Here is a 23972-nt window from a genome sequence, read left to right on the forward strand (position 1 = left end):
AGCTGCCCTCGAAATCGATTGAATGTTTCATTATACTTACGCTAAATACAAGGTTCTTTTTACGATTTTGAAAGTTATAAGGTATTTCTCCCACTTCCCTAGCGTGCCTTCGTGGTGTAGTGGTTCTGCACGATGGCCCGGTATTCCAGAGGTGCCTGGTTCGAAGGCGGTTGCATATTTTTCATCTGTTTTGCTTCCAATTAACCTAATGACTCTACAAGTGGCGCCCAAACTAAAAGGGTTGTGGATGATGATTCTCCGCACCCAGGATTTGGCGACTAGGTCCCCTAAAACTCTAGTCGTCCTTTAAAAAGGGGAGTATATAAGGTATTTCTCCCACTTCCCTAGCGTGCCTTCGTGGTGTAGTGGCTCTGCACGCTGGCCCGGTATTCCAGAGGTCCGTGGTTCGATTCCCGGCGAAAGCGGTTGCATATTTTTCATCTTTTCTGCTTCCAATTAACCTATTGACTCTACAAAGTTTGTTAAATTTAAAAAAACAAAGTAAATTTATAACAGCGTACACTCCTGTAAAGATGCAGAAATACCGAATTCCACTAACAGAACGTGTAACAATAATTCTTTATATTGGATATTCTTTATATATATTATGGATTCAATATTCTTTATATTGATGAGTAGGAAGTATAATTCTTTATATTGGGTGTTTCTATGTCTTCATAATAACCGATATCTTCACAAGTATGTTTTTATAATTATGGGGATTACTAAACTGAAAATGTTACGAATTTAATTCCAAATTCAAAAATGCTTGAGTTTGCATTTCCTAGAACAAAAAAATAGTGCCTCTTAATAGCATCTTGAAAACAATTTTATTCAGAGAAACTGCTTTCTGTATGAATGCAGGTTTTGTATAAGGCTTTACAATTTATCTTTAATAATTATCTTTGAATGGAAATGTTAAATCATTTTTAGCTTACCAGAATGAATATCTTAAACTTTTTTTTTTTTTTTTTTTTAAAGTTTGCATAAACTAATTCCAAATTCTCAGAAATTCCTTATCGAAAAAATTCACCTATTTTCGAATGAAAGATCAACATTCCATTAGTCGGAAAAAACCTGGGGAAACGAACTCAACTTTTCCTGATTATCGCTTTAAAAAAATAAAGCTCGCCAGACAACGTCATGGGATTTTATTATCATTTCCATTTTTACATTTATCTCGCGACGGAATGGAAAGAGAAAAGAAAAAGTTCTACTTCCGTGCACTAATGTAATTCGAAATTTATTAAACGCTCATACACATTCTGAACCCGGAGAGACAAAAAAAAAAAAAAAAAATTTTTTTGAAGGAAAAAGCTTACCATCTATCAGAAATTTCCTTCCTCTGGGTCTCGCACTTTATTTAACTCCCCTGGTGCGCATAAATTCTTTTCATTTCTAACTTTTCTTTTAGTCTTCGAAGAGATGTTAAGGGGACAGCAGAGGGAATTTATCGCTGTCAGTGATAATAAGATCCGGGATAGGTGAATAAGAGAAGCGAACCGGATAAGAGTGAATAGCCACGATTCTGCATTATCTGGCAAGCCCTTGTCGGAAGGTATAAATAGCTTTTGAGGTAAGATATTCTCAAACTGATGAGTATGAAGTATAATTGACCATGACAAGACAATACGCCGTTCGATCGTGTTCGTTTACTCGGTAAGGAATTCGAGGAAGAAAAACGATAGGCTAAATAAACGATTTCGCTGGGGAAATGGTATTTTTCGTGAATGTTATGCGTTTTAAGAAAGGCAACTTCGGATTCTATGTAAAAACATTTGGTTTTAAAACAGCCTTTTTACTGATTCTTGCTGAATTTTTTCTTTGAAAATAGATGAATCAAAACTTTTGCTTCTGTTTTTTGTCAGACGAATGAATAAAATACACAAAATGGGTAAATCTTAATAAGGTTTCCGATTACTTTCGACACCCAGATTTGAAAAATAGTACAATAAAATCTATTATTGGTGTTGTCTTAGCAGAATAATACATAAAATGATAGAAATGAGTGATAAACACATGTTATCAAAGTATAAGTTTTGGTTTTTATCTTGTAAGGATCTTAAGTTTTACTAACGTTTATTTTATTTTAAATCTTAACTATCACTTCTTATTTTCTACTTCCGGCCAGAATTAAAAGCGTTAACTTATTTATGCAAAATTTGTCTGGCGAACGCCAAGTACTTAAGTTGTGGCTTTTTGCCAAGCGAGAGAGAGGAAGGAGTTAGTCGAAGCAGGCCGCTTGCCTTAGAAGTTTTATTCGGTTGCTGTTTGCCTTCCAGGCCAGAGGTTTAATCCTCGTGGTAATTTTAAACGTGTTGTAGTGTTAAAAGTTCTCTGTACTACATACGGCTTCCTGTTAATATAAGGCCAATCTTCCACGTTTATTATTCCAAATTTAAGTTAGAGTTTAGTTAAATATTTTTATATTCTTACGTTCAGACCACAAGTAGTTGGTCTCTGTATTCCGAAGTAGGGAAATTATTGTAAAGAGTGAAAAATAAAGGGTTTTGTATACCCTTCTTGTGTATCTTGTCTACTTCCCACAGTTATTGAACATAGCTTTAGTAAGCTCCCTGTTCCGAGTCAGGTCCTTGCATGTTCCCAAAGAAAGTAAGACGGAACATTGAAACTGATAATCTTACACTTTGTGTTAAAAATGTTTCAAATTCCACGATTAATTGATATGTTTCCAGAAAAGTATGTAAAGATTTTGTACTATATACTTCGAAGTTATAGTTGAATGTGAAGAATCTTAAGGGGATTCATACACCTTAAACCCCTTATGATCTTCAAATTTGTGACTGTTGCAAGAATTGGGATATTTTATTTATTTTAAAAGCAATTACTTCCAACTTTTTACAGCTGACTACATAATATAGCTGCTTTGGAAAATAGTAACCAGAAAGTTTGTGTTGCCACAAATATTTTTGTAATTTAATCCTCTTTGTGACAAAATATTTCGCGATGTTTCCATTTTGCGCGCATGATATTTTAAAAATGGCTAATGGTACATACTTGAAATTTGATGGAATTCTTTATATGAGCACTATATTCTAACTGAACCAACAATCTGATGAATATTTTAATACTGAAAAGTTTTATGGACGAAAACATTACAAATTTTGTTAATAAAATACATTTTATAAACTTAACTCAAAATAAAATAAAAATTTAACATGAAATTTTAGAATTTTAGATTCACAGTCGTTTCCAAATGTTATAAAAGCTATATATTAAATATGGAATTAAATTATGAAACAGAATATTTTAAACTGTGCGCGCAAGTTGGAAATATGACGAAAAATGTTGTCACAAAGCGGATTAAATTATTAAAATATTTGTGGCAACACAAACATTCTGATTACTATTTCAGAAAGCAGCTATATTACGTAGTCAGCTGTAAAATGTTGTGGTAGTAATTGCTTTTAAAATAAATAAGTTATCCCAATTCTTGCAACAGTCACCTATTCGAACATCTTATGGGTTTTAAGGTGTATGAGTCCCCTTAAGAACTAGTAAGCGAATAATTACTTGAGTTCGTGGGGTAGAAAACAACAAGTGAGAACACTGAAACAACCCTTTTTTTTTCCAACTAAAGTTTAACAGAACTCCGTCTTGGAGTTGTACAATAAAGCCGACACTTGGGCTTGAACTAAGAATTACAACTTAACTAATCTTATATAAAAAGATATAGCCTAATCTATCAAGATTCTAACAGAATTGGCCATTTAACGCTAACTGACTGTGAAGCTATCAAGTGCTAGCTTAAGAGAGAGTAGCCTAAAAACGTGGACGCATGCTAGCCAGAGTCTCTAGTTCTCTCTGACTAAGACAATAGAACTTCGTGGTTAAATACCGTTGTTCCTCGATTTGAATTCAAAAGTGATTCTAAAACTATGTTCTGGGCGGAAGTAGTAAGTTGAAATTAACTCTTTCGCATCGAAGTCGCCCCAAGCGCCCGAGCATTCAGACATCGGCTGGACGCCCGAAACGTCTGAATAATTTCCTACCCAGTGCTTTCCCCCATCACGTTACTGCATTACTCATTGCTTTCAGGTGTTGTTAAATCACATGTCAATCATTCTTTTGAAGCTACTAAAAATAGCTTCCTTGTTTCCTTTGTTCCTTCCTTTCCTTTGTTTACTGTCAGTGTTTAGCTTTTGATGCCCGAAGTTGCAATCCCGTCCCAAGGGGGAACTTCACACAGTGTCAAAGCGTCGAAGAAAGAAGTTCTCGCTTTACTTAAGTAAGGCTATTGTTAGCGCTGTAGTATTCAACTTGTCATGGGGGAAGGAAAAGCATTCCAGGAGAAATTCTTAGATACGGGCGTTTTCGATGTTTGGGGAATTGAGATTTTGCCCTCTCTCGATGCGAAAGAGTTAAGGAGCGATAGAAAAGGAAGTTTAACTCAAAATTTAACTGTTAATAAACTTAACATAATCCTTACAAATATTTATCAATAATTTACTTTTATTTTTGTCCCTTATAGTTGTTGAGCTAATATATTTACTAAAATCTAAGTAAAATTCTTGCTAAATATATCTGTTTGAATACATACACTTTTTTTAAAATTTTTCTCTTTTCATTTACAAAATTGTCCGAAAATGTTTTTAGATGACTACATAAACCTAAACTTTTAATCAGTTCAATTCACAAGTAATATTTTTAACCCAAAGGGGCAATTTGCTTAGAAAGGCCATTAATTTCGCTTTGCTTCATTTTGCTTCGTCCACTATAAAACGGCGTTTCACTTTTCGAATTGTTGCCACGAAATATTAGAGCCCTGTATTACATTTAAAGAAATATATTACATATTTTGTAAAACTTTAACGAATTTTTAATTAACAAACTCAACAATTTCAAAGCGAACAAGGGCTGTATGGAAAAAAAAAATATTTGCAGCGCACGAGTCTGTGCATGGGAGATTCTAAAGATGTGATCTTTTTAAATATATTGTGATATTGCTGTTGATTTGAATTTTATGGATTAAATGCGAAGAATATGATACTTAATAAATAAACGTAACACACAAAACGTTGAAAAACACTCCTTTGAGCATAATATAAAATCCGAAAGAGTTCAGATTTTATTGTTCTTTCTTATTTTCCTTATTATAATGCTTTTATTTTTATTTTAAATTTTTTTTTAAATTTTGTTCGTAAGAGCAAAGTTGAAAAAACAAGTTTATCAAAAAATCGATTTAAAGTAATGCAAACACAAAGAGGGGGGAAAAGAAAATTTTCTCAAGTATAAAATTAAGTTCCAACCGAATAATTAATAACAAACAGAAAGGTTCAAAATCAGCTTTTAATCATCTCAAAAGTTTTCAAAAGCAAAATTCTCTTTTAAAGTGATTTAGAATGATCTCTCTGCCTTTAGATACTAACATCTGGGTTCTTAAAAACAAAAACTTAGAAATCCCGGCGTAGGACAAGAACAAGTAACTCTTTTTGCTTGTAACAATCATAGAGACAAAATAAAAGTAGTGTTGTAAAACTTAATGTGTAAGCTATTATATAAAACAATTAAACTCTCTTGAAAAATTTCATCGCAGTTGACGATTAGAACGTAGTTGGATATTTTAAATGATGAAAATACTAAGTGATTTCTTAATAAATGCTTATATTACATTAATAATTTTCTTCAGAAAACATCACTATATCAACCCCAGACTGCCTAGTCATCGGACTGGCTGCATGGGCATTTTCGTGGTTTTCCCCATGTGTAACGTGTGTAGGAGCCAGTTACCTTAGAAGGTCCTCCACGAAGGCATCCCTCCCCTTAGGAAGATAGCCCTAGTGTGCGTTGCCGTAATTTCAATAAACCAAAAAACCATCTATATATATTAACAAAACTGCTTAAGCTTCTGGGAGATTTTATGTTTTGGTGTGGAGATTAATTTATTTAAAAGTTAATTTTGTTTTGAAGCAACTTCCGCTTTCAGTCCACACTATCTTACCAGAATGTAAACAAGGTAACGCGCATTTACTCAAATAAGGCTGAAAGCGGTTAGTGTATAGAGGAAGGTGGATTTAGAAAGACAGAGAGAAAAATAGCGAGTGTGTTTTTTATTCCTGAAGACCATGCTCATATCTTTGATTTACTAGCGATTAGATTTTTGTGTCGTTGAGCGGTTCTAGTCATGAAGCTTGTTTACGCCGACATTTGCGAGTCAGAGCCTGCTTGCGAGTTAAGTGACCCGTGAGATGCCGTTAGGCCAACTTAATTCTATTCTGTTTAAAGTTACTTGTTACCTTTTGAGTTAAGCCAAATGTGTTGGCTTTTGTAAGTGCGAGTCGGGATCATCTGGGAAAATGTTGAGTTGATAAAGGGTTCTTTGCACCCTTTCTCTGGACTTTATTTTACTTCAGACTTAAGGATAATTCTTTACATGGTTTTTTTTATATCTAATTAGTTTATGTTCGCTAAGAGTACTAGACTTTACAATGTAAGTCAAGAAATACAATAGTCGAGGCTTCCTTTGGCGGACGCTTTATGGCTTCCGTGGGTTATCAAGAAAAGTGTTTTAAATGGAAATGCATCGGTCTCATACTTTGAGCTCCGGGATTCCGGAACTATATGTAACGGAGAGTACTACTAAAGTGGAGTATCCGTTAAACCAGATGTTCGATCGTATTACATTTTAAAAGAGAGACATTCGTTAAGCTAACACTAAAATTCACGCAGTATGTATTTTTAAATCGATATATAAAGGCATTTACCTAGAAAGGTTATTTTTACAAACCAGAAAAATTATTTGTAATTCAGCTACAAGATCATAGTAATTATATGCAATGGAATCTGCTTTAGCGGCACTCAGGGGTCCGTTATCTGGGAGTGTCTACTAAATGAAAGCGCATTTGACTGCTGCTGCCTTATCTAGAATTTCAGTAAATATTCGTTACGAAGAGATCCATTGAGACTCAGTTAATGGAGGTTCGAAAAACCGTCTTTATTTAAAATTGCTTATGTCTCTTCTTCTGCTCTATGTTCGAGAGTTTCAGAAAGCTGCACTTATGCAAAAAATTAAATGTTTTTAGACGAATTATGATTGTACTATTATAAGGTAATTCTCCCACTTCCCTAGCGTGCCTTCGTGGTGTAACGGTAGCACGCTGGGACGGTATTCCAGAGATCCGTGGTTCGATTCCCGGCGAAAGCGGTTTCATATTTTCCATCTCTCCAACTTCCAAAAATCCTAATCACTCTACAAGTGGCGCCCGAACTAAAAGGTCTGTGGATGATGATTCTCCGCACCCAGGATTTGACGACTAGGTCCCCTAAAACACTAGTCGCCCTTTAAAAAGGAGAGTATATAAGGTATTTCTCCTACTTCCCTAGCGTGCCTTCGTGGTGTAACGGTAGCACGCTGGGCCGGTATTCCAGAGGTCCGTGGTTCGATTCCCGGCGAAGGCGGTTGCATATTTTTCATCTTTTCTGCTTCCAATTAACCTAATGACTCTACACTATGATATGACTATTTACCACATGATAGCACTTGATTTCTACTCACTGGTTTCTAAAACTCTCGGACTAAGTTCGTCGCTGGTAAACTATAAATGCTCTATATTCATCTGAAATGAATTACTATAATATTTAATTCAGAATTTTACTATCCCAAAGAGGCAATTTGCCCAAAAGGGCTATTAATTTCGTTTTGGGATTTTGCTTTGGTTCACTATGAAATGGCGTTTCGCATTTCAAATTGTTGCCCCCGGCTATTAGAGCCTTGCATTATATTTAAAGAAATTAAATAATGAAGAATCTGCATGTACGTATGTATGTATGTATGTTTCTGGAATTGTGAAAAAAATAGGTACCTAGACACATCAAATTTTGAATAACGTAGTCCCCCACTAGAACATGAGCACCTGAAATTCCAAATTTGGAATTTGTTTTATTACTTATTTCATATTTTTTGAAACTTTAACGAATTTTTGATTAACAAACTGTCCGATTTTAAAGTGAGCAATGGCAACACTGTACGGAAAAAAAAAAAAAAAAAAAATATCTCCAGCACGCGAGACTTTGTATCGGAAATTCTAAACATATGCTGTATCTAAATTATTTTGTGATATTGCTATTGAATTTAATTTTAGTGGTTTAAGTGCGAAGAACATGATGTTAATAAATGAAGGTAATGCACAAAACGTTAAAAAGACTCTCCTTTGGGTGTAATATAAAATTTGAAAGATTTCAGATTTTTGTTTTACTAATTTGTTTTGGGAAAACATTTTAGTCTGCTATGTTGTATGCATAACTCCTTCTGTTGTATATTTATATTTTGTTTAATATAGACGTTGCAGCTTTTCTACATTTGTTTAATAGAAATTGTAAACCAATTTAAGTTTGCTTGATTTTACAGTTTTGTTTCGTGTTTAAATTAGTAGGCTCCAGAGAAATCAGTCTGTGACTATTTAGTAAAGAATGCTGTGTTAAGCTAAAATTACTGTAAGAATTGTAATCTGCGCTAAAATTTAATATCATAGCTTCAGACAGGGAAAGGGTGCTAAGGACACTTTTATTTGACATAAATACAACTTCGACAGCATCACAAGTGCTTACAAAAACGACGATTAGAACTGGCTTACATACGACGATTAGAACGTCGTGTGTAAGCAAGTTCTAATCGTCAACGATCGTTCTAATCGGCATCTCTAGGGCTTGACTAGCATAACTGTCGCTTGTTAAGCCAAGAGTTATGGCTTAAATCAAGCATAATGGATTAAGTAAATTTAAGAAACGTAAATTAGCCTTACAGCTACACAATTAGAATAACACGCAAGTTGGCTGTGACCTAAGATCTGCGTAATAGCCAGAATAATGCAACGTCGCAAAATACTACTAACAAGAGAATCAAATTAGCAACGTGGCCTTCAGCAGGCAGAACACACTCTCATTCTAATGAGTAAATTTTATTATTAAATATCTCCTGAAGTACAAGAAGCTTTATATTTCGATAAAATCAAATTAAAATTTTGTAGAAGCTAAACTTTCAAAATATTTGGCGTTACCAAACCAACTGAAAGGACCATGCGCTTGTACCAAAAATATATTTACAGAGGTTGTTCATACATTTTTTAGACGAAGTATATTGTATTCACAAAACTAAATTACATAAAATTCTTGTGTTTTAAATGTTTTATTTGACATCAATTATTCTGAACTATCTTCCGACACCGCAATATCCAGGATAATAATGCCTTTTGAAGTGGCAGAAGAGCTATTCTATCCCATTCCTCCCGAACAGCTTTCCAGAGTCCTGTTAGGGTTTTGGGACAACGTTTGGATAATGCAGTATTTAAAAGTCCGAAAGCACAAAAACCCATAGGTGACACATCGGAAGATTTAGTAGGGATATCAGTGAAAGGTATGGCCTTAATACCAGTTTTTTGTTCCATTTCTTTTAGGAAATTTACAGTGGGTTTTGATGTGTGACTGCTAGCTTTGTTCTGATGGAGTCTCACAGATGGATGGCACTGTGGGTAAGGCGATGGTCTTTAATTCAGAAAAATTGGCGATAAAGTATGTTCCTGATAGTATTTGGAGTTACTCTTGACATTTTTTGCAGTCTCTTTATTTTTAATTTGATATTATAAGAAAAACCAGCAACAATCACGAGTCCCTTACAAAAACATTCTTTAGATTCTTTGAACCATGTACTTAAATTTTTTCTCCCCTTTTATGATAATAAATGCCTCTTTTTTTGTTACAATCATTTAAATACACCCATGCTTCATCTGTTGTGACAACTGTTTTCCATTTTTCTTTGGATAAGTGTTTCTCATATAGAATTCTGCAGCGTGTCCTGCGTTGAGCGATATCCTTTGGAAGAAGACGATGCACATTGGGTTTTTTCTCTTTCCTAAGACTTAAATCAACATTTATCATTTTGTTTACAGTGGACACTGAGCATATTTATGATTATGTAACTGTCCTTTGACTAGGAGAATTTTCTTTTAACATTAAACAACGTACTTTTGCAATAGTCGAAGATGTCCGTTTTTTCCTTGGATACTTGTTTGGAATTTTTGTCCACTTGAGGCTCCAATTTGACGTTTTTTTTTCACTTTCTTGTTGATGATATTACCTATCGACGCTTTAGATATCACAAAACCATGAATCTCCTATCGTTTTTAGATAACGGAGTATGCATATTTCTCTTCGGAAAGAGCGTAAATGTAGCCTTCGAACCACTGCTTAGTTAAATTCGCCATTTTGAATAAAAACAAAACTTTCAATCCACGGACGATAATTTTGACTTTTAAACACATAGTACAATTGCAATTACTTCTTTTGCAGTAAACTATTTTTTATTACCGCTTACCAAAATCGTCTAAAAAATGTGCGAACAGTCTCTGTATTAGACATTATATTGCTCTACGAATGGCTTGAGAACTATCAGAAAAATTTATATTTTGTTACGTATTAAATTCTGCATATTAAATGTAAGGATGCAACGTGAAGAAATTTAATAGAATTAGAGAATTTAAATAGAGCATTTTGAATGAACTCCTTCCTTCAAACTTTACGTGAACATGACATTTTCAATTAGAATCTTGCGCGTGCCGATACTGCTAATCCTCTTATATTCCATTGGCAAACCAACGTCTAGTTGTAAGCTGTTATAGAAATCATTTTTCCCTAGAGGCTTAGCACGCGCGGGGGAAGATTTTAACGGCAACTGTATGCTTAAGTATTTGAATTAAAGCGAGAACATCTGCTGTCTCTTTCGAAACTAACAGCTCGTATCTTACATTACTTGCTGGCTTAAAGCCCGTAGAATATTAACTGTCTGTTTGTACTGCAACAACTAATTCTAAGAAGCTGCTAATACTAAAAAAAGCGATTTTTAATAATTTAGATGTGAGTGCCAAAGAAATAAAACTATAGACTATGTGCTTAAAATAACTCCTGTTGTTGAGATTCTAAGGTTGGCAATAAACTTGCTTCAGTAACTTTAATATTTTGAAAAAAATGTGGAAACATTTCCAAGCCAAAGAATATACTTAGCTCATGTAAGTAGACTTTATTGTTTATTCAGATTGAGAATTAATATAACCAGCAATTTGTAATGATTCATTTTAAAAATAAATTTTAATAGAATAACAAATTTACGTTTCTGGGTTTATATTATTGTTTCTACTAACTTAAGAATCGATCGAATTTTCCTTAACTCCAAACCAACATACCTGATTTATTTCAATAAAATTTTAATGAATGCGGATTTGGGGAAGAAATGGGTATAAATTTTCAGACATCAGAACGTTATTTATTTTTTGATTTTTGAAGGGCGTTTTGTAAAATTAATACGTGCTCCGCCCTCAGGCACTATATGGAAAGAAAGGGATGTGCTGTAGAGGGCTTGTTAAAAGAAACTGACTCGTATCCACATTACACATGGGAGATACCACGAAAAAGCTCCTTCGGCCAGCCCGTTCGTCGGGACTCGAACCCCGGACCGAACAACCAGTATTCAAAGGCGTTTACCGCTTAGCCACTGGTGGGAATTTGAAAGGCATTTACAGCATAATTCAATATAAAAACTAAACTTTTAAATAAAGGAAGGATTTTTCTTTACTATAAATGAATTTCAGAAGCTATTCTTGATTTGAATATAGATAAAAATGAAAATTCAAAAACAAAAATATTAAGTACATATTAGGGTATTATATATTTATTGGTAAACATCAGATTAATGCAAAAGACAAAAGTGATAACTAGGAATCCCAAAGTATTTACCTACATAAAAAATACATTTTTTGTAATATTTAGCAAAGTTGTGGATATATGCTGTGGGGAAAATAAAAAGCAGGTAGAATGTGAAAGATTTTTTCACTGTCGCATATATAACAGTATTCAATACATGCAGTAAGGACAATGATATTATTTGTTGAAATTTCAAATAATGGATTGGATTTAATGACTTCGGAAAACAATTGCAGCATTAAAACTTTTGTCCAATATATTGTTTTTAAATTATCTTTCTTGCTTGAATAAACTTAATATTATGGCATGCGTAATGTTCTCACTTATTTTTGACGGACGCTATTTATTATAAAATCCATATATTTAGTAATAATTACCAACAATAATAATGCGTATTGCCATATTTTTATTTTATAATGCATTAGTAATATCGGGTCCTTTCGCCATCCTCTCCTGACCGCGAAAATCCCCCCCCAGCGGCCGTCTGTTTTTCGTAGCGTGTAATGTTGTTTTCTCTGTACATCATAACTTTCCATACATGACTTTCGGAGTGGATGAATGTCAATGAATATTACGTAAAATTTTAAGGAAATAAAGCATAGTGGGAAAATAATAATATCTCTGCTTATTTCTAACAGCAGGTTAATTTGATAACATCTGATCCAGGCGGTCCACTCCTCCCATTTTGTTATTGTAATCATTTACAATTATTGTGTTTTTTTTTTTTTTTTTTTTTTTTTCAGTTCTTTCCCGTGTTCCAACATCAATCATCGAGTTATTATAGACTGTCCTCATGTCCTTCTTGTCTTTCCAATTCACAACCTCATTTTTTCTCTTTTTCTGCTGAGTAGACGTTGAAGTCATCTGTCACTGTCTTGTATATTATGTAGAAACGGCGCGAATATTCATAAAACCCGGGGCAAATTCAATTAGAAATAGAATGCCTGATTAATGCTACCCTGTAGGAGGTATTAGAACAAACAACAATACAAACTCAAACAAGTAAACATTTAGAAAGAGTTTTAAACGTTTAAAAGTTTTAAAATGTAGAAGAACGATTGAGGCGGGTTACGGCCGCCCTGCGGAAGTTTCACTTGAACGCGCTAGATGCGTTACGGACGACGAAGAGGTTAACGAAAGTTTCCTGCCACCACCAAATATCATCTGCGCAAACAGTTGCATTCTATATCAAGTTTGTTTATGTTTTGTAAAAAGCTTTAACAAAACATAAACAAACTTGAATATAGAATGCTGAATTCGTTCCATAAATTTAAAATAGTGGAATTTCTTGCCGCCACGAACTAATATGTGTCATCCAACCTCGTTTAAATTACAGTAATCAAACTTCTGTATCTCATGAATCTTTATACGACTGGTCAATTAAATTAATAATTCCATAGTTTTTAAGTAAAATACTTCGGGATGTTTTGCTTACGATTTAAAAGTTTCAAATAACGAGCAATGATCAAAGATTCGATTCCCCGAATCTCGAATTTGTTTTTTAGATTCAGAGAATTCTGGAATAGGAATCTTTTTCTGTCTTATTTGAAAAGCTGAAAGTCAAATGGAATATGATTATGTTTTATTACTTGTTTGCAATTTGTTTTTAATTTCTAATTTGTAAATCTTTTTAATTTAGAAATTAGTTTTATGCGCAGATACCTTCAATAATTGCGTAGCAATTTTTATATTCCTTTAGACAAGTATAATATAAATCTATGCTAACATGAATTTAAATTTATTGAAATTTGAGCCATATTACTGCACTTGGAAAACCATTGTTTACGTATAACTTTACTTGGTGAATTTTTCCCGGAAATATTTATTATTTCTACTAAAATATAGGAAAATATATCTCGTTGCATTTCAGAAATAAAATTCATTTTTCTTGGATTTCTTTCTTAAATCTCCAGATATTTCAACAGAAAGTAATTTATAATAGCCATTCGTGAAAATATAGAGTCTGAAAATTCCCATTAATTCGGAAACATGCAAGACTTTAATGAAACTTTTCCCATTATCATAAAGCCTTCCAAAGTATATTCATGAACTTCTCTAACTCTACCTTCCTGTAGATAATAAATTCTAAATACCTACCTTTGACGGTGAAGCGAACTCTAGCGAACATATATTAGGGTCTGAAGTTTCGTTATACATACTCTCATTTAAAATTATGCCGATATGCCAAAACAGAATCTTCTGAGTTATGCCAGAATACATTTGATTTCGCTATTCCATCTGACTGACATTTAGAAATTTCTAAAGGATTTGAACTTATTTCGTTCGCTTTGAAATAGCCGCTGATTCAAAATTAATTAAATTCAGGAATATAATATTAACTACAAAATTTATTTCATGCAATTTTCTACCTTCGAGAAATTAATTAAATGTCGTTGAGAATCTCCAGATAATAAAATCATACATCTGTTAAACTGAAAATTTTTAAACTATTTTTGTAAATGTTTTGGTGAAGTAGCGATATAAAATTTGGTTTTCACAGCTTTCCGCATTTGTAATCTTAATTTAGGTAATCTTGGTTAATCTTTGGATTATGGTAACTTGGCGATTTTTTGGCGAAAATTTGGCGACCAACCCCGCTACAGTAACCTGCTAGTTTTTGTTTGGAGGCCATTCTGTTTTCACAAAGTAAAAGTATGTTTTTTTTTTGTTTTTTTAACTCAACATTTTTTTTCAACAATCTGCTAGCCGAATTACGCTTATGCTAGAACTTTTATGGAACAAAAGTGCTTAATCATGACGAAGATTAGGTGCGAAATCGGGAGAAAATGCAGAATCGCAAACTGCTTGACGCGTTTTTAAGAATTGCACATACACGGTATCCATGTACACGTCGACCTATTTTCACTTAAAAAAACATCCCAGAATTGCACACAAATGGCATTGCGCACACTCTTGACTTTATCCATGTACACTGCTAAAGTCCTAGCTAGTAATCGCCTTACCAAAATGTCGCCAAACTACTCGTACCTGTTACCATATTCCAAAGATTAGCCGTAATCTTAATTTAGGTTACTTTGGATCAATCCATTGTTTACATTATATGATTTTAACATTCTGTCTTCTTCTTCTTCTTCTTCTTCTTTACAGACACAACAGCTCCTTACAGACCTTTTAGCTACCTAAACCACGCACTCTATCCAGCGTCTGCAGTTTTCAACTCCAATTTTCAATTTTTGACGTTTTTAAGTTATATTCAATGTCACCTAACCATCTAGTTAGGATTTAGGAATTTAGGATTTAGGAACGGGGAAGACGGGCTCCACACCTTTACCATTTGGTTAATTGGTTTGGCGCCGTCTCCCATATTAGCAAACAGATACATAATAATTTGAAATGGGTACAAAATTTGGAATGATACATTATTGAGATGAATACATAATTAGAAATGAATACATAATTTGGAATGATACGTAGTTTGGAATGTTAAAAAAAAGCATAATGTATAAAATAGCATAATCATAAACGTATAGAATTTTGAATGTAATACAAAAATTTTAAACATAATATATGACATAACTCTTTAAAATATGTGCGGAATTTTGAACATAATATGCGACGAAAAGAAATAGTAGTGATGAAGAGTAGTTTGAAGTTCCAACTAAAGTCTATAGTTCAAAGTCTACATTCAGAATTCACAGTTCTATATTCAGAATTCACAGTCTATATAGTCCATATTCTATAGATATAGTACAAAATCTATAGATCAAAGTCTGCAAGTTAAATATTTTGTTTATGTAATTCATGTATATTGTTCAAATTTGCAGATTTTGCAAGTCAGTAGGATGTAGTCGGCTCAGTAGGATAAGGTTCTTAACATTCAGTAAAAAATTGTACAATACAAACTGGCTAAATAGTTGGGAACCCGATGCAGGCTAACGTGACAAATTCTTACTACATTATATAAGTTCAAAATAAATAACTAACATGATGCCATCAAACTAACATTTACAATTACCGGTATGGTAAAGAGCTGACAGAAGTAATACAGTTGAACATATAGTACAATAGAACATAGTAACATAGTGTACTGATAATGCTAGATTTGTTGACTGGATGATAATGCATGCTAATATAATATAAAAAGAAAAGCATACAACAATTATTTTCTTATAAACAAGTAGATTAGTTTTCCTTTAGCTCCGGATCTTTCAAGTATTTTAAATGTCAAGATCTTAGTGGCATCATCTTCCGGGCTTCTCCAAACATGGCCTAGGCATCTATTACCATGCATGACTTGTGTTATTTTGGGTTGCGTACAAAACCTGTACAGTTTAAAATTATATGTCCCTCTTCAAAGTCCCTCTTCCTGTACTGGGTCCAAAACTGCTCTGAGGGTTTTTTTTCTCTCAAACATGTCCAGTGAGAGTTAATATATAGCTTTGTTTAAAGTCCACGTTTCACTTGCATAAAATAAAGCAAGCAGTATTAGTGTATTATATATTCGCAGTTGCGTTTTGTGACTTATAAAATTAGATCTTAATTGTCTTCTTAGTACAAAGAAACATTTATAAGCCAATTTAATTCTATTATCAATTTCTGCTGTTAATTTATTTTTGTCATTAATTATAGCGCTCAAGTATCTGAATTCTTCAAATCGTTCAAATGTGAGGCCGTTGATGTACATTGGGTTACAATAGTTTACCATGGAGAGCGTAATGTTATTTTATCTTTGTTGACTGCAAGGCCTATGTCGCCTACTGCAAGGCCCTTGTTGACAGCAAGGATTTGTTGACTGCTACACCTTATAGGGTGTTCCGAAAATCAAGGGAAAAAACTTACGGGGTGATAAAAATGAGTATTAGAAATGCCTTCACAAGTAAAGATGCATTCATAGGGACTGAAATCAGGCTGCGCTGTTAGCTATTGGAAAAACCAAAGTGCGAGTTCGACACGTGGCGCATAGTCTGCAGGTATGAGGGCTTGCACTTTCTGTACATGGTAAGGGTGTAATCCTTCGTTCCGTAATAATCTCCAAAAATTGAGTGGGGCAAATTTACGGCAGGGGAAACATTTCGAATGCTAATCCGGTCCAATTTCCATTCTTTGCGGAATGTCCTCTACAACTTGTAGCGTCCCCACACTCCTGCCACGCATGGTGGTGATAAGGCTTCCACGCATGTTGGTGTACTATCATGCATGGTGGTGATAAGGCTTCCACGCATGGTGTACTATCATGCATGGTGATGATAAGGCTTCCACGCATGTTGGTGTACTATTATGCATGGTGGTGATAAGGCTTCCACGCATGTTGGTGTAATATCATGCATGGTGGTGATAAGGTTTCCACGCATGTTGGTGTGCTATCATGCATGGTGGTGATAAGGCTTCCCGTTTCATACTGGCGCCGATGCGATGGCTCGAACATTTTTCGGTCTGGCACGTATCTTCTCGGGAAACGCTGCCTGTACAATCTTTCGGCTTCCAGATCATTCCCATTTGCAAGACCATATATAAAATACATGTCCGCCTTTTCCTGATCACTGTACGTCGATATGCCTCCTGAAATCCACTCTAGAAATGACAATGTGTAAGAAAACTCGCGCTTTATGCTTTCCATTCACGTGCCATCTAGTGGTTCACCGCTTGCTCTTCGCCCATGCATTGTACATTGAGAATTGCTCGTTTTTATGTTTTCTATCACCCCTTAAATTTTTTGCCTATGAGTTTCAAAACAACCTATATTTGTGGCAGAAGATTCGAGAGCTAAAAGATCCTCAATTATTACCTTTTCCGATTTTCCAATAATATCTGTATTATCCTCGTAGGCCAATATTTGTATGCACCTACTCCATAAAGTGTCCCTTCAGTCTAAACCACTGTCTCTTATGTACTTTTCTGAAGCTAGATTGAAAAGATTTCTGAAGCTAGATTGAAAGATTGATTTCTGAAGCTAGACCATGAGAATCTTCTGACGTTAACTTCCTTCAGTTCAGATAAATTATTTTGACTTTTGATATTGCATCTCACTTTACCAAGTGTTCACTTTGTAGAGACATTAGGTATTACTTGGAAGGAGTCATGAAAAAAATGAACAACGCCTTGGGCGGGAATCGAACCACTGACCTCTGGAATACGCGCCCAGCATGCAGATCAGCACACCACGAAGGCACGCTAAGAAGGCGGGAGAAATACCTTATAACTTTACCAAGTTAAGTTAATAAGCTTGAAAAGGGTGCCAAACTCTGCCATAGCTTCAAATAGGTTCTCTCGGTTTAAACATTCTAGTCTATCAAAATAAATTACGAGTTTGATTGAAAAAAACTATTATATGTGAATTTCTTTCATACTCTCGACCACATATTTTTAGTCCAAAAAACTCATCATCATACTAATATGGAAAATATATATTTTTTTTTCTTTCAGCAGTTCTTATTTTATATTCAGTCACTTTTATATTTTTATATTCATTTAGAATTTCTCTTTTCCCATTTCACTTAAAGTTATTTCTCTTAAAGGCAAATATTTAAATCAATATAAAAATCGACAAACGTTTAATAGCTGAGTCAAAGACGACTCTTAAACGTTTTCCAATTCCCCCCCCCCTATTTTGCAAGATGGCATTTTCTATTTTGGTACATTTTTGCAACTGTTCTTCTAGCTTTATATTTTTGACCTTATATGATACTATTTTGTGCACTAAGAAATTTCGTTTATTGATAGTTTTCTTCCATAATATATTCTAAAAAAATAACTATAATAAGAATTACTTCTTAAATACTTAATTTTTTTTCCAATTACGAATATTTTCAAGCAAAGTAGAAGTTTATTTGAAATCAACTTAAATATATGGATGCAAGTATTTATATGCTACTACTATTACTGCTAATAATAACAGTAATAATAATAATAATAATAATAACATATTGTTGCGTTCTACGGATTCGTGGATTTGGAGTAATTGGCGATAACACAGGATAAAAAATCAAAACACAATTTATTCGCCAGTATTACACAGGAGAGTTACAATGAGATATTTACCGTCGTCGAAAAACTACGATAAATACGCTGAAACAAACAACAACACAGCTTTTGTTCTATAACAGTAAAGACGAAGACAGCTTCACGGCAAAGCACTAAAGTGTAACTCCCGATTCGGTCGATCGCTCTCAGGGTAATCTCTGAACTGAAGACACTACTACTACACTACACTGCTGAATTCAAGGTACTCTAGATACTCTCCTGTTCCTCGTATAGGCAGGGTATATATAGCTCTTGACCTGCCTTCAATTATATTCTGGGGAAACCTGTAAGAAATCATTCTAGAAGGTTATCGCTTCTTCTATGGCATATCGCCAGTTTTGTTGCCAAGATCGATTTCGCGCCAAATCTGGCGACCCTGATATTTTCAGGCAACCCTAAACCCGTTTTGTGAGGAAACCACCTTACCGCAGCTGAGCATTTCGTAACAATATATACATGCAGTACACATTGCGTATTAAAATCACTTCCGTTCCAAAAGTATTTGAATTTAAAGTGGGTGAGTTACATAGACGGCGATTTGAGTATTGCAAATGCTATATCAGATTCAAACGTACCTATTTAAGGAATAACTATTAATTTAACAATTGATACCTAAATTAAAAATTAATGCTAAAACTAAACTATTTATGCAACTTTGAAAATTATTTTTTAATCTTTTATATAAAAAAAAAATCTAGTGTCATATATGAGGTCTGATTTTAGGAATCATACAAGTAGACCAGAACTCTACAAGACAGCTAGAGACTTTTCACTGCGTCTTATAAATACCATAGAGACAGAGAAAGGGTATAAAAGACCTTTTTATTAATCCAAAGAAAGTTTCACAGAGGGCACCAACTCTTGCTGACAGAAGCCAGCACTTTCAAAGATAATGGATAAACAAATTAATGAACTTTAAGTATAACATAACGGTTACACAATATAACCAGCGCGCTAACTGGCTTTGACGGAAGTCGGCGTAAATAAGCCTAATGACAGGAATAACCCAACTCAGCAGAATTCTAATAGACATAATCAAATTAAGCAGCGTTGCCTGCAGGCAAACAGAACATGCTTTGATTTGACCTTCCCAAAAACCTTCCTTTAAATTTTTTTCATTCATTCTGCCTAATTTGAATATCGCGTGCCCTGGAAATTTACATTCTGGCAAGGAAATGAAAGATTAATCTTTGGATTATGGTAACTTGGCGATTTTTTGGCGAAAATTTGGCGACCAACACTGCTATAGAAACCTGCTAGTTTTGTTTTGGACGCCATTTTGTTTTCACGAAATAAAGGCATGTTTTTTTTTTTTTTTTTTTTTTACTCAACATTTTTCTAACAATCTACTAGCCAAATTACGCTTATGCTAGAACATTTAAGGAAAAAAAGTGCTTAATCATGACGAAGATTAGGTGCGAAATTGGGAGAAAGTGCAGAAGAATCGCCCACTACTTGCCGCGTTTTTAAGAATTTCACATACACGGTATCCTATTTTCACTTAAGGGGACCTTAAAACCCATAAGATCTTCGAATAGGTGACTGCTGCAAGAATTGCGATAACTTATTTATTTTAAAAGCAATTACTTCCAACCTTTTACAGCTGACTACATAATATAGCTGCTTTCTGAAATAGTCATCAGAAAGTTTGTGTTGCCACAAATATTTTTATAATTTAATCCGCTTTGTGACAAAGTTTTTCGTCATGTTTCCACCTTGCGCGCCCAGTTTAAAACATTCTGTTGCATAATTTAATTCCATATTTACTATATAGCTTTTATAACATTTGGAAACGACTGTGACCTAAAATTCCAAAAATTTCATGTTCGATTTTTATTTTATTTTAAGTTGAGTTTATAAAATGTACTTTATTAACAAAATTTTTAATGTTTTCGTCCATAAATTTTTTTCAATATTAAAATATTTATCAGATTGTTGGTTCAGTTCGAAAATAGTGCCCATATAAAGAATTCCATCAAATTTCAAGTATGTACCATTAGCCATTTTTAAAATATCATTCGCGCAAGGTGGAAACATGGCGAAATATTTTGTCCTAAAGAGGATTAAATTACAAAAATATTTGTGGCAACACAAACTTTCTATTTACTAGTTTCTAAAGCAGCTATATTATGTAGTCAGCTGTAAAAGGTTGGAAGTAATTGTTTTTAAAATAAATAAAATATCCCAATTCCTGCAACAGTCGCATATTTGAAGATCATACGGGGTTTAAGATGTATGAGCCCCCTTAAAAAAACATCCCAGAATTGCACAAAAGTGGCATTGCGCACAATGTTGACTTTATCCATGTAGACTGCTAAAGTCTAAGCCTTAGCAAAATGTCGCCAAACTACCTCTTACCATATTCCAAAGATTAGCAAAAGGACGCGAGGCTTCATACGAAAGTAATTTGAAATAACTGCTTAGAAAATTTAAAGGAGACATTATACGTACCTGGCGAAATTTTAACCTCTTTGCAGAACAGGTCTAATTGCATTTTTTCGTACTGTTCATCAACTGTTTAATTGCTTTCTCAAGATCCTAAAACGTAGATTTTTCTGATGAGCAGCTTTTAATTCAGAGCTCTTAAGAATTTGCATTTCTTTTATAGATGCGATTTGATTTGGAGTGTCGTTATTCTGTTCAGCATCATTTTTAGTGTCATTTTCCACAAATCTTTTATTGCTTTTATCAGTACCAAAAACAGGTTACGTTAATATTATCATCAATTGCAACAACAATGTATTCTAAAAACGAATCTTCATAACTTCTCTCACTGATATTCGATACGATATCTGGCTTCCTCTAAATATAAAATATTGTTACGAAATGTCAAGGCGCGGTTAGATGGCTTCCCCGCAAAACAGTGTTAGGTTTGCCATAAAATGGAAAGGAAAGGCAGGGTTGCCACATTTGGCGAGAAATCGCCCATTAGGCGACGTGCGACGAAATAAGTGTTATACCATAGACGGATGGAGAACCTTCTGGAACGAATTCTTATCGGTTTAGCCCAGAATGTTCTCGAACGCAAGCCGAAAGCTATATAAACCCTGCTGGTCCGCAGTCAGTTAATGTGTGTGTCTCGTCTAGCGAGCTGGTAGTCAGTCATTGAGCGGTGTCTCGAAGTCTAGCGCCTAGTTGGTCGTCGAGTGCATCGAGAGAGTCTTTTAGTGCATCATCGAGTTTTGTCTTAGACTGTGCTGAGTCGAGAGCTATACTCTTGTGTATCGTCGAGTGCGTCGCGTGGAGAGTCTCGAGAGTACGTGGAGTTGAACGACCAAGCAGAGTCGGAAGCTGTACTCTGCTGCTTTGCAGTGAAGCTATCTCCACCGTTATTGCCTGACAGTGTGAAGGCTGTGTCGCTGATTGTTCCAGCGTGTTTATAGTAGATTTTTGACGACTGTAAAAAGTGTTATTGAAGCTATCCTGATTAATATTGGCTAAATAAAGTGTGTTTCGATACTTCATCAAGCGCCGTCGTTATTCACTCCAAATCTACAAACCCCATACGCACGTGAAGGAAGAAAATAACGTAACAACTGGTGTCAGGAAGAGAAAAACGTAACAATATGTTTTCAGAAACAATTTTTTTACTGTAATTTGAAAGGGATCGCTTTCTTTGCATTAATTATAATATGCATGACATCTAGAAAATCTATCTACTTAGTTATCTCTTTCGAAGTGCTTTCATTTTAATAAGATACAATTTTGTTTATTTATTCATTCATTTATTTTAATGACGTCTTCTAAAGAAGACGTACCCCGATCTAAAGGCTGAATGACAGAAGTTGTATTTACTGAAAGAAGCAATAATTTTATTGTTTCAGAATGAAATCAGAAGAGTGTGCAGCAGAATAATCTCACAATAAAGTTATTTCTCGTTTTCTTTTTCATTGTTCCTTTTCGTAAGAAAATCAATGAAAGCAGTAGTTCTCATTTAAGCGTTCTTAATGTTTGAGGTAAATTCCTGCATCCTTTTAAACAGCTTTCTTCCCTTTAGGAGAAAAAATAGTGTCTTCCTAATTATTGAATCCATATTGCATGTTAATAACACACTAGCTTATCCTTTCAGTTTCTAAAAATAAATGCATTATCAGTGTTAAATGTTAATATGTGTTCTAGTAATGCTCCATAAAAAAGACCATATTCATCTGTATTACATCTTTCGTATAGTTTGTAATCCTTTCTTAGACCAGGTAAAACGTCTTTTATCCATTTATCAGCCACATAATCATATGAATTCTGCTTTTTACTAAACAGTTTCGATAAACATTTATAATAATTAGATAATATTATTTGTTCCTTCATCTTTTTATTATCTGTTGGTACAATTTAATAGTCTCTCCTTGTTGCATTTTAGCGAATTTTAGAAAACCAAATTTTAAAAACAATAAAAAAATATAAACAAATTGTTTTAAACAATAAAAACGAATTTTGGAAATCGAGACATATTCCGTAATCTTGAAAACATTTTAGAAGAAGAGTAGATTCAACATTTCTCAATTTTCTACCCTTTTGGAGTTCTTTGAGATATTTGCCTTTTTTATTTGTCCATCAAATTAAAGTTCGTTGTTCTTCGTTAATTCCACGATGCTGCTTGGGGAAATTTTTAGTTTAAGTATAGTTTCTCTTTGGGTGCACTAACAAGAGCATTAAAATCTTTCAACAGTCCATTTCCTTTAGTTTTTAACCTTTTATTTGACACTTAAAACGTTTCTATTATGATTATTATTTGCTTATCATTTTCGTATGTTACAAATTAAGCGCACAGCAAATTAAGATTTGCTTCTTCCATTGATTTGTTCGAAAACATGATTCACATTTGTAACCAGCAGCAAGTTTGAGCTTGCTGCTGGCCTGAACACTGATAGTTCGATTCGAGGTTCGAATTCCACGAACGGACTGGCTGCATGGGCGTTTTCGTGATTTCCCTCATCTGTAACGTGTCTACGATCCAGGTTTCCTTAAAACGTCTTCCACGGAGGCAGCCCTCTCCTTAGGCAGATAGCCCTAGTGTGCTTTGCCATAATCTCAGTAAACCAAACTTAACCCATTTCATGTTTAAAGTCATAACTAAAGATTTTTTACTTTTTCAGCCATCACCAACCACTCCGTTTCTTATATAATGAATATACATGATAACGAAAGGAATTGCATTGTTGTGCATTGTAGGATACAAAGCAATTCCAGCGTCTTTCAGCTGGAGTTTGGAAAGGAAAATCTAAGTTCATTTATGCACTACTTCGTTTTCGAGCTTGAAGAATACTTACTCACCTAGAATG

General features: G+C 34.1%; 1 protein-coding gene across 3 annotated transcripts in view; it reads left to right on the forward strand.

Moving 5' to 3' along the window:
• Positions 1-23972, forward strand: part of LOC118183330 (uncharacterized) — a 748198-nt gene that overhangs the window by 458420 nt on the left and 265806 nt on the right. The gene's annotated exons all lie outside the window — the stretch shown is intronic.

The sequence above is a fragment of the Stegodyphus dumicola genome, chromosome 5 (assembly GCF_044657685.1).
Source record: "Stegodyphus dumicola isolate Sdum_Otavi_A_Nest chromosome 5, ASM4465768v1".
Taxonomy (NCBI): Eukaryota; Metazoa; Arthropoda; class Arachnida; order Araneae; family Eresidae; genus Stegodyphus; species Stegodyphus dumicola.